This window comes from Theropithecus gelada, chromosome 13 (assembly GCF_003255815.1).
Source record: "Theropithecus gelada isolate Dixy chromosome 13, Tgel_1.0, whole genome shotgun sequence".
Classification (NCBI taxonomy): domain Eukaryota; kingdom Metazoa; phylum Chordata; class Mammalia; order Primates; family Cercopithecidae; genus Theropithecus; species Theropithecus gelada.
Window position 1 is genome coordinate 71,928,338 of NC_037681.1, and position 12,592 is coordinate 71,940,929.

The 12,592-nt window shown below is 35.1% G+C and overlaps 1 long non-coding RNA gene across 1 annotated transcript in view; it reads left to right on the forward strand.

The window, feature by feature from the left end:
* Positions 1-12,592, forward strand: part of LOC112604988 — a 1,409,957-nt gene that overhangs the window by 292,051 nt on the left and 1,105,314 nt on the right. Inside the window, exon 3 of the long non-coding RNA XR_003115321.1 lies at positions 11,348-11,446. This is a non-coding gene — a long non-coding RNA (uncharacterized LOC112604988). The remainder of the gene's footprint in view (positions 1-11,347; positions 11,447-12,592) is intronic.

The following is a 12,592-nucleotide window of genomic DNA, read 5'->3' on the forward strand; positions in this document are numbered from 1 at the left end:
AAAAGGATGAGTTTGTGTCCTTTGTAGGGACATGGATGCAGCTGGAAACCATCATTCTTAGCAAACTATCACAAGAACAGAAAACCAAACACCGCATGTTCTCACTCATAGGTGGGAACTGAACAATGAGATCACTTGGACTCGGGAAGGGGAACATCACACACCGGGGCCTATCATGGGGAGGGGGGAGGGGGGAGGGATTGCATTGGGAGTTATACCTGATGTAAATGACGAGTTGATGGGTGCAGCACACCAACATGGCACAAGTATACATATGTAACAAACCTGCACGTTATGCACATGTACCCTACAACTTAAAGTATAATAATAATAAATAAATTTAAAAAAAAAGATAAATTGGCAAACTATTAGCTAATCTAATCAAAAAGTAACAGAAAAGATTCAAAAATGACAAAATCAAAAATAGAAGGGGAAAAACGACCAACCTTATAGAAATAAAAAGGATTATGAAAGAATACTATGAACTGCAAGGAGTATGTCAACAGATTAATTAGATGAAATTGACAAATTTTTTAAAACATGCAAACTACGGAAACTGATTCAAGAAGAAAAAAAATTTGAATAGGTCCATAATAAGCAAAGCAGTTGAATTAGTAATTTAAAACTTCTCTCTGACAGCACAGACACACAAAGCTCAGGCACAGATGGCTGAGCTGGTGACTTCTGTCAAACATTTAAAGAGTAATTAATACCAGTTCTTTATAAACATGTCCCAAAAATAGAAGAAAAAGGAATACTTCCCAATTCATTCTATAAAGCCAGTATCACCCTCATATCAAAGCCAATCAAAGATACAATACAATAAAACTTTACAATTACAATATAATGTATATATTTACAATAAAATAAAACTTTAAACCAATATCATTTATGAACATAGAGGCAAAAACTTCAACAAAATACTAAGGAATGAATCCAGCAACATATGAAAAGGATTCTGCTCCATGAGTGAGGACAATTTATCACAGGATGTCAAGAGTGGTTAATTTCTGAAAATCAATTAATGTAAGACACAACTATTAACAGAAAAATAACAAAAACATATAACCATCTCAGTTGACGCATAAAAAGTACCTGTACAATCCAATACTCTTTCATATTTAAAATATTCAAATAACTAGGAATAGAAGGAAACTTCTTTAACCTGATACATTTCATATATAAAAAACTCACACCTGGCCAGGCGCAGTGGCTCACGCCTGTAATCCCAGCACTTTTGGGAGGCTGAGGTGAGTGGATCACCTGAGGTCAGGAGTTCGAGACCAGCCTAACCAACATGGAGAAACCCCATCTCTACTAAAAATGAAAAAAAAAGAAAAAATAAAGTAAAATTCACTGGGCGTGGTGGTGCTTGCCTGTAATCCCAGCTACTCCGGAGGCTGAGGCATGAGAATTGCTTGAACTCAGAAGTCAAAGGTTGCAGTGAGCACAATTTGCACCATTGCACAGCAGCCTGGGCAACAAGAGCGAAACTCCATCTCAAAAAAACAAAAAACAAACAAAATCCTCACACCTAAAATCATGCTTAATGGTGAAATGCTACACTATTTCTATCTAAAATCAGGAAGAAGACAAGGACGTCTGCTTTTACCGATTCCTTTCAAAATTGTAGTAGAGGTTTTAGACAAGGCAATTTGGCAAGTAAAACGAAGAAAATACAGATTGGAAAGGGAAAAGTAAAACTATCCCTATTTGTGATATGACAAGACATAAAATCTGCCATTATATAGGTGAATCTAATTCATTCGCCTTTTATAAGTATTGGTATGGAGAGAGATTATTTCTTCAATATTATCTTGTGTGTTTATTAAGAATGTCACCTTTTGTGTTTATTTTTCCACTTCTGTTCTGTACTAACATGTTGAAAGACGCTGTTTCCCACTCCTTTCTCTACCCCACTTTTCATGCCTGTGCTGGGTTGAGAGCAGTGCATTATATTTCTTTTGTATTTCTTTGTTAACCTAAGCAGTGAATTATTACATTTCATCATACACATCCAAGTTGACATTCAAAACTCATTTGAGTAACTATGAAAGGGGTGTGGAGAAGAGAGTAGAAGCTGAGCTACAGATGAAGGGGAAAAATAATAATGGTACAAAATAAATGAGAGGAGCATTGTCCAGATGAGTGGCTATGGACGTTCATGACCTATTCAGTGTGATTAACTCCTCCATACACTTTAGGTGCTCGAAATAAAATTATTCAGAATGTATCATTTCCTAAATACAAGAGATTTTAGTAATTTTAGTTAACTTTCAAAGAATGTGTTTTATTAACATGAGCTAGTTTAATTTTAACTTTTAAAAACTATTATTTTCTCATATTTGTCCATTTCTATTTTCATACTGTGTGTTTTAGCCTTTCTTTTGAGTTCACTCTGATTTTGCTAACATGTATGCAAAATGTTGGCAAGCTGGTAAAGTCTTTATAAGTCTGAAAGTGTCTTTATTTTTCCCTCCCTCTTGAATGAGAGTTCACCTCAGTAAAAGCTCCAGATTGTCAGTTAATTTCACTCTGCACTGAGAAGGTATCATTCCATTCTCTTTGGCTTCCGTGGTTGTTTTCCAGAAGTCTGTGTCAATCTAATTGTTGCTCATTTGTAGGTAATCTCTTTTGTGCCTGTTAGCTTTTAAGATGTCTTCAACCTTTTCTATTCTGCAGTTTCACTACAAAGTGTCTAGTTACAGATTTGAGTTTATTTATCCTGCTCCCTGCACAGAGTGTACTTTTGATCTGAGGTTCATTGTCTTCCTTCAGTTGTGGAAAATTAAGAGCTATTATCTTTCCAAATATTGGTTTCTTTCATTCTTTTTCCTCCTTTCTTATCCTGAGAGAAGCTTTGGAATGGTATTGACTGGTTTCAAATTCTGTCTGCTTATTAACTCTTTTACAACCAGAAGATAGATATATGTAAAGTTGTGCAAACTTTCTGTGCATTGGTTGCATCATCGACAAAGTAGGGAAAATGCCCATCTTACAAGAGGAGTAAAAATATATATATACACACACATATATATGCATATATATTTATATTATATATTATTATTTTATATTAAATATATATAAAATAAAATTATAAGTATATTACATATATACTTATATTGTTTATACTTATATTATAAGTATATTATATATATACTTATTTTTTCTGAAACCATGTCTCTTTACCACTCCTTTCCATTTCTATTTCTATGTCTTTTACTAATTATCTCTTCAGTCCTGTCCTGTTTAGAGTTTACCTTATCGTTTGGTCATTTCAATTTTATCCTCTTTCATTTGCAAGATTCTAATCATTTTGTATCTGTTGTTTCATTCCTGCTTGTTTTTGTTTCATAATTTCTTATTTTTTTAAGTGGAAGATTTGTTCGTACGTTTTATATTTTACAGACCCTCATGTTTTTGGATTAGAAGACGAATTCCAGCCTCTATTTCTGTGTTCACCCTGCCTGACAGAGCAGGTTTTTGTAACCTCTAATTAGCCCTCGGAACTCCTAGGCCTAAATTAGATTGATGATATTTCTGGGTTTTGCTCCGTGACAATAGTCTGGGATATCACAGACACAGTCATTGAGTCAGTGAGCCATTTGGTTCATTTTCTAGCCACTAAGTAGGGTTCTTTTCCCTCCTACCACTGTCTATCTACAACTTTGAATATGATAGAGCAAAATAAGTCAGTCAACAGTTGTTTTTTTTTTTTTTTTAGTTTGTATATTTTGATTTTTTTAAAAAAATATTTTTTGACTTTTTTTTCTAATATTTCCCTTTTACCATGCTTGACTTCAAGAGGTAAGTCTACTTCTGGTTCTGTTATTAGAAATGACTATTACTCCATGGAGCTTATCTTCTGGTCAATACTGTGTGATTCCACACACAGAGCCCCGCATGCCCACAGCATTGTATCTAGTCTCTACTTTGTGTTTTGGTATCATTTTGGTATGAAACAACCAAATATTTTTTTGACCCCAATATTTTCTTTATTTTTTCTCTTTTTATGTATAATTTGTCATTACTATACTTTTGAAGTGGGGCGTGAGGTAGGAGGATATCAGTAGAAATTCACATGTCATCTTGACTAGAATTCTTCTACTCCCTCCTTTTTACTGCTTATTATTTTGTGTCGGTTCCTATTTGGGGGCACTACTATTCAACTTCCATTATTTGTTTAGTAATAAAATACACTGAACATAAACAGCATGCTATTTGAAAAACAACTGAAAAACTGAGACTGTTTAGTCCAGAAAAAATAGGCTTGGAATGGAGAGTCCTGAAAAACAGTGATCAGATATTTGAAAGGGTGTCAAGTGCAAAGAGATTTGTTTAATTCAATTCCGTTGAAATTGAGGACTGCAGTTTCAGTAAATGAGGGAAAACAATTTGTATGGTCTGCATGACAGAAAGATGGAATGACAGCCTATAGACACAGTGACTCTCTCAACCATAAAGTATCTACTCATAGACTGGGTGGCCATTCAGTAGCTTTTACTGTGAGTTTAAATATGGAATATGTAGGTGGATTTGAGTACATGAATTGCAATTCCTTCCCACAACAGAGATTTGACTTTTATTGGAAAAAGGAACAGAAAATTCTGAAGCTATCTTTTATCCTGAAGTAGCCATAAGATTGAGATTTCTGCCTATTCTTAAGAAGAAGTGGGTAATATCTTGGGCATTTTGTCAACTAAAGCTATTAATTTCAGTTAGTTTGATATATAATAAGGTAATTGCCTCATGCTTACATGCATAGTTTTACTTTTACAGATCACAGTTCTTTGCATTAAGGCTTAGTTTATTTATTCACTTAGCAAATTCCTACGTAGCATTTACTGTGTTCCAGGGACTGTTCTAAGTGCTTCGCAAATGTTAACCTCATTTAATCTTCAGAAATTCATGTGAGGTAGGTACTAATACAGTCTCTATGTTACAGATGTAAAAACCTGGGGCATAGAGAAGTTAAGTAACATGACTGAGATAACAGCAATAGTAATGACAATGCAAGGATTCAGGGAGTCAGGAACCCAAGTCATTGGGCTTAATTATGACACTACTCAACCATAAAATCATTCAATGCATCACAAGTAGTATAAAGTTCCTTAGCAACTAAGCATTTTCTGTTGGCACATACTGAAAATGTTATTTACATATTATATTTGGAAATAATTTATTTTATATATTAATATACAGGAGTTGTATTTGCCCAGAATACATTCTTTATATAAGATATATGACTGTATGAACAAAAAAGGGAAATAGAAATGTCACAATAGACTGTCAAGCTAAAATTTAATTATTTATTGGCATCTTTAAATTCATTGGTGATGTACTTTTCCAAATGGGTTTTCAGTGGTGAGAGCAGAAATTAATTGTTTAATGCATGTTTTCCTTTCAAAAGAGTGTTAAAGTAATCATAGGAACATATAAGTTTCATTAACAGACTCCAGGGTGATAAATCACATTATTAGGAAACCTCAGCTGGCATTAACATTCCATCCATGACTTGTCTAACAGCAGCCATATTTGTGGAACAATTTGTATGTAAATTTTGAAAAATAAATTGATGTTGAGGTTATCTAAGGAGGCTATTTTGTACGTATGATTTATGATCAATTCTGAACATGGTGTTTATCATACAGACACAAGAAATACATTGAAAAGCCAATGCAAATCTTAAAAATAGAAGAAAAGGACCCAAAGACTTTTGTATTGACCCATGTTCCCAGAAAACTGTGTATCTATTCATATTATCTCTAATTGCTGATATGTGCACAAAATCATGTCACAAAATTTTTACCATGACTAATAAAGTACACTACAGGTTTACTCTGTTCATATGAAAGTGTTACAGGAAAGAGGTCCCAATCCAGACCCCAAGAGAAGGTTATCGGATCTCACAGAAGAAAGAATTCAGGGCAAGTCCATAGAATAAAGTGAAAGTAAGTTTATTAGGAAAGTAAAGGGATAAAAGAATGGCTACTCCATAGACCAAGCAGCCCTGAGGGCTGCTGGTTGCCCATTTTTATGGTTATTTCTTGATTATATGCTAAACAAGAGGTGGATTATTCATACCTCCTCTTTTAAACCATATAGGGTAACTTCCTGACATTGCCGTGGCATTTGTAAACTGTCATGGCACTGGAGGGAGTATAGCAGTGAGGATGACGAGAGGGCACTCTCGTTGCCATCTTGGTTTTGGTGGGTTTTTGCTGGCTTCTTTACTGCAAACTGTTTTATCAGCAAGGTCTTTATGACCTGTATTTTGTGCCAACCTCCTATCTCATCCTGTGACTTACAATGCCTAACCATCTGGGAATGCAGCCCAGTTGGTCTCAGGTTCATTTTACCCATTCCTATTCAAGATAGAGCTGCTGTCAAAATGCCTTTGACAAAAGGACTTCGTAATCTTCACATTCATCCTTACCAGTTTAATTTTAAATGAAGATGTACTACAGAATAATTGAGTTACTACTTCTAGCTCTCTGACTGACCTTTTCTTTAAGTCACAGAAATCTTTTAGGACTCATGGTGAACTCTACCAACAATAAAAAAATCCATTAACCACCTTCATAACAGTACACATATTTCTGAACTTATTTATTTTTGAGTACCTCTTGCATGTAGGCTTTATGATATATTATGCTTCAAACTACCTCTTTGGTTTCTTTCTTAATCCCACAGTGATAGTCCTTAGGAAGAAAACAATATAAACATATTTAAAGTTAAAAATAATTTTAAAATTTTAAAAATAAAATTAAAATAAACAATACTAAAAATGATTTATTTATATTCAGAAGAAGTTGGCTAGCACACTGTGTTTAGTGATTATTAATTATATATTCCTTAAAAGAACCATTTTGTGACTAAAGACCACCGAAATCACCTTTATTTTGGGCCAGAAGGCTCATTAATGAATGCAGCTCCTGAAGAATCAGATAGGCCTAATCCAGTTGAGAGTTTATCTGCTTCTTGGCATGGTGGGGGTTTAATTTGCAACCTTTATAGTTCAGAGTCCATAAAAATTAGCTGGCAATCATAAGACATTATTTGATTTTACAGAATGGATATTACTTCCTTCACAGTCAAGTTCATCTTTTTTTTTGTTTTTCCTCCTCTCTGAGTTCCACTATAGCAAATAATTCCTTTTTGCTTAACATCTCTGTCATCTAATTGTGGTTGAGATTTCCCCCGGGATTGGTTATGAATGAAGGCAGACAATTGCAGCAGATTGCCATCTTAAATAACAATAGAACCCCTCGCTCACAGATGTTCTGTACACTTGTGGTAAAAGAGGAATCCTAGTGGGAAAGTGGGAGTACAGGTTTGGATGGGAAGAAAGTAATCAGGGACTTTCTTATTAGGATAACTATGGACATTAGCCTAGTACATTCAGATTACTAACAAACAAGGCTATACCTAACACGCTGTCCTGATGTCATAAGATGAATCAGCAATCTCCTTTAAAGTAGTGTAATAAAAGGGATTTTATGAAAAAGGAGTACGTGAAAATGCTTTCCCATGGCAAAGGTCTTGTATATTATACTTCTTCTCATGGATGATTTGATTCAAAGAAAGGACATTGTAAAATATCTATGAAAAGACTAGCAGCAATACTGATGGCTAGCATTTTACTGAACATTTGCCATACAGTTAATATTGTGCTAAGTTCTCTATATTTATTAACTGTGAAGTAGGTATCAGAAAACCTAAATTGCATGCTGCACTCTTCCATTTTCTTGTTAATGCAGCAGTATTCTCATCTTGTAAAATGGAGATACAACCTACTCTACAGACTTCAGTGCTTCACCAAGGTTCAAACATATATTGCATGTAAAAAAATAAATAAATAAATAACCCAGCACCCAGTAAATGCTAACACACATGTTGGGGCTCAGAAAGTGATGCTCCAAAGTGGTTACTTCAGCATGCTGAGTACTTTGAAACCAAGGACATTGGAAGGCCTCAAAAGCAGCCTCAGAACTAGGGTCTGTCTGACCTTCTCCTTCCTGCCTGTCGTTGACCCCTCATTCTTTCTGGAAGTGAGTCATAGTAACCAGAATGCTTCTTCCCCAAGGTGGATCATAGAAACCAGGACCTGTTTCCCACAAAGCCAGCTATCAAATCTAGAAATATTGCTTTTAACTTCCTCTGCCTTTCTGGGAGCTGGGAACAAATTCTTGGACTTACCTTGTCTGACTGTAGGTCATAAGATGCTCATTCCAGAAGTGTCCTGCTCTATACCTGGGAAGAAAGAATGCTACACAGAGAGTCCAAGAAGAATCTGAACAGACAGGCCTTGCTGGGTTTTCTCAGTCAGTTACCATTAGGTTATACTCTTGTACAATCACATTTCTACACAGCTGCCCATTCTTCATCGAACACAAACATAAAAAATAGACAGTTTTTCTGTGAATCTTTGAGGTCTTCATTCTAAAGTCTCCCATGTCATGTAAAAGGTTGATTAAAGAGCTGTGTTTTTATCTTGTTAACCTGTCTTTTGTTATAAAAGTGTTGCCTGTGACCCTTATGATGAGGAGGAAAAGTATTACACCCTTTCTCTTCCTACAAATGCTACCAATAAAGAGAATGATGATTGTCATTATTATATTCCAATTATGTCTCCACCAATTTTTGAATAATTTCCAAAGGAAAAGAAACCCCATTGTCTCAAATATTACCCTCCAAGCAATCCCCTGCAAAGCTGACAAAAAAAAACAAAGGAAAAAAAAATTCTAAGAGCATTTACTCATTATTTCAAAGTTCCCTTCTTCCATGACATTCTTTGATGGTCAGAAAGAGTTCAGTTCTCCCGGGACCTGCAACCATATCTTTGTATAATAAAAGACGCTTTGTTATGGCCAATTTCTAAAGTATATTATTATTTATAGAAGTTTTCATCGGTGCCATTTGTGATAGAGGTTGTTGTATTCACAATTGATAATTGATAGAGGGATGGACATAATTGTTTTAGAAATTTTGCTTAGTAAAAAAACAGATACATATAAAGAAGATTCTTTATATTTCTTTGCCCAGGATTTTACACGTACACATATGCACACACATACACATTTTAAATCAAGTTTATTCACCACTTATATCTAGCTTCCTGGAGTAATTCAAGTATTACAGAAAAAACTCTAAAAATGTTCTTTCCTTTTGGATCTGAAATATATTGATATAATTCAATTGCATCTACCCAGGCATTCTTCAGTTCAATAGCCTCCTGGATTTGTTGTTATTGTTGCTCTGAAAGTTAATGGGGTGCTGAGTGAACAAAATGTATGTGTAGCAGCGAGGGTTTCTAGAAGGAGGGACTCTACTTTTCCAAATATGTATGTAGGAGGTTTTAGTATTTGTGTTATTTTTGAGTTCTTATAATGGTTTAGTGGAGTGATTTAAAATTAGGTCAGCCCAGAGTAGCTTCTGCAACATAATAGTTTTGTTGAAGACCAAGCTTATCCCCTGCTTCTTTTACTGCTACCCAATACAGCAGTCCTATTTCTTAAGAGTTCACATTTCCTTCTTTTACAATGCTAGAGGAAATATATTGTTGGGGAGTTCTGACAATATACCAGTTGTGAACAAAATCTAAACTTAAATATGGGAGTAATATTTCCAATGAAACTGCAAAAGGAGGCAACAGCCAATTGAGTTGCAATTAGAATTTTATTTTCCACCATTTCCCTAAATAAGTTTGCTGACAAGAATTCAAATTTTCATTGTCAGTATCTCTAGACAACCAAAAATAAACTTAGTCATGGAACTCTTTGTCTTTCAATTTGAAATGCATTTAATCTAATTACATATTCATAGTCTTAGAAACTTTTCTGTTTTTATCCTGCAGTTATTTGAGAAATCATTGAGTAAGGTATTGTCAAAGAATTTTTGTTGGGGGAAAGGAGAAAAATAAAATAACTTTCTGTTGTGACTGTCCATTGTGTACATTCAATCACTTAATCAGTTTTTACCACTGCCACATATAAAATCTATTGTGATAAAGCTATTTGGGTTAGAAAATGGTAATGGTATAGACTGAAGTCTTCTAAAGGTTTCTCTCTATAGTTCAAGAATCAAAACGTGAACATACCCCTGACCATGATGGCCTTGACTTGGCTAAATTTAGGCAGATTTCTTCCTGACTAAAGGCCCCTGGCCTCCCTTTCCTCAGAGCATCTGAGCATTTACTTTAGAAAAATTGCTGTCCTAAATTCTCTCTCTGTCCTTTTGAGATGTAAATCTTCTTCTAGCTTCTTGCCAGTTTTACAACACAGGAATACCTTTCTTGAGGACCTGGGATCCAACCTTTGAAATGTATTCATTAAGAGGAAAGACAGAGCCCCATCTACCAGTCTATGTGAGAAGGTAGGAGCCTAACTTTGATAAACATCAATTAGCAAACAGATTAGGCCACAGAAGACCTCATCTCACTAACCAACTTCCCTGCTAACTTTCTCCAGTACTTTGCAAACTGCCTCATCCTAGTGCTTAAAAATTGTCCTGCCTTTTGTTTCAGCACAGTTGAACTCAATCTCTTAACCTTATTTTTATAGTCCTGAATAGTCTTCCTTGACTGTTTCTCTTGTTCAATGCAATTTTATTTGACAATGTAATAAACACTTTTAGAATGTTTAGTGAATATTTCTCACTTGCAGCCGCACAATCTCTGAACACCTTCTATTTGGGAAAATTTCAAGGAAGACAGACAGGGTTTTACCTTCAACAGTGAAAACTGAAGAGAGGGACATATTTGTTGTTGTCTAGGTAGGTCTTTGGCAGCTCTATGTGGGCTTCTGACCTAATCTCACCTTGGGCTACTCCTTGCTGGGGCTTTGAATCTGGAGTGGTTAATGTAAATAAGCAGGGGCCAGTCTGGAAACCATTCTAGGAGCAGTAGCAGATGCAGTGAAAGGAAAGACCGTATCTTGTCTGGAGACAGCAGTGTCACTAGTGACCCTGTGGCCATGGCCGTTTCCATAACTCTGCTGTGGTCTTGAATGGCGACAGGACTTTGGCAGTTATTCTGGGTGTCAACTTTCCACCGATTTTTGCAATTTAGCTCTTCAACTTTCCACCATATTTTTTTTCAATTTGGCACCCCTTTGAAATAGGTTTCATCTTCTTTGAATAATCCAATGTTGGTTTATTTTGTTTGTAACCAAAATCATAACTAATAGAGATGACCAAAGTATTAAATACCATAATGGCTATGGGAGATGTAGTGGACATGTCACTAGACTTGGGATTGGAAAGCCTTATTTCTAATTCTTGCTTTGCAATTCTCAGTTGTATGTGACATGGATCATTAACTGAGCTTCGCTATCTTTTTGACTTTCAGTGGGCTTCTCCAAAAATAATCACACAAGACAGGATTTCATCTATCCCTAATATTCTAAGGTTATTCAGTGGCATGATGACAGAAAAAGTGCTACAAAAGGTAGGAAGTGGGGAAAATCATTGTGAATTGAAATATCTGAGAAAGGATTTGCAATCCCAGCTTTTCTAGCATATATGTAGGGATATTTTTTGTTTTTTTTGTTTTGTTTTGTTTTTTTTAATTAGATGCACATTCAAGGATCTTTTCTGGCTACATATAGAAATTTTGAAAAACAAAAGAGAAATATTATTAATAGATGCTTTAAAATATATCAGGGAGGTAAAAGGAGAAGCTACAACTTAGAGCAGTTGCCCTGGCAATGGCAGTGCAAGCTGCATTCATTGTTCCAAGTATTAATCAATCAACTTGTTATTGAAAGCTTGTCACTAGAAAGACATTATGTAATGGGTGAGACAGAAGATATGCAATACTCTCCCTGCCCTTAAAACATAAATACATGATGACAAAAGCTATGAGTCAAATTTCTCCCTATTTATCAATATATAGCTCTACCATGTATGCCCTGTGGCCCTAAACAGAAGGAGCCTGATTCTCATTCTGCTTTTGCATATGCCTTGATATAAAGATAAAACCTAAAAAGATGACTTTAGGTTACCTGGTGTAGGGTAATAATTCAGGGCATGAGTCTGCATTTACACAAATGAATTCAAGTCTTTATCTCATTAATGTATTAGCTTTTGATTGTGATTAAGCCACTTAACTTCATGAAACTTATTTCCTCCCTATCTATAAGAAATGCTAATAATTCTTAATGCCCATCATTGTCATATATATCAAATGAAATAATGCATATAATGCATTTAGCGAAGTGTTTTGTGTTCAATGAATGTTCCTTGAATGGTTAATAATTATTCTCTTACATTATATATAAGTTTAAAAATCATTTCTATGACTCATTAGGTAGCATAAGTTGGGAGTGTCAGAAAGCTAGAAATAAGCACCCAAAGGCCTGTGGGAAAATTGGAAGGCAGCAAATCCTGCTTAAAAGTCGACAGATACAGATTGTGTGAGGAGGCAGGTGGCAAGAGGTAGTGAAGGATAAGAGGAAAATTTCTGATTCTGAAATTCATATGTTTTTTAGAATTCCTCCCCCCAAACCCTAAGTATGAGTTCAAGGAAAGAGAAAATTTACAACTAAGTCTACACACACTGTTACCTAGGAAACCAAGTCATGTAGCATATGCA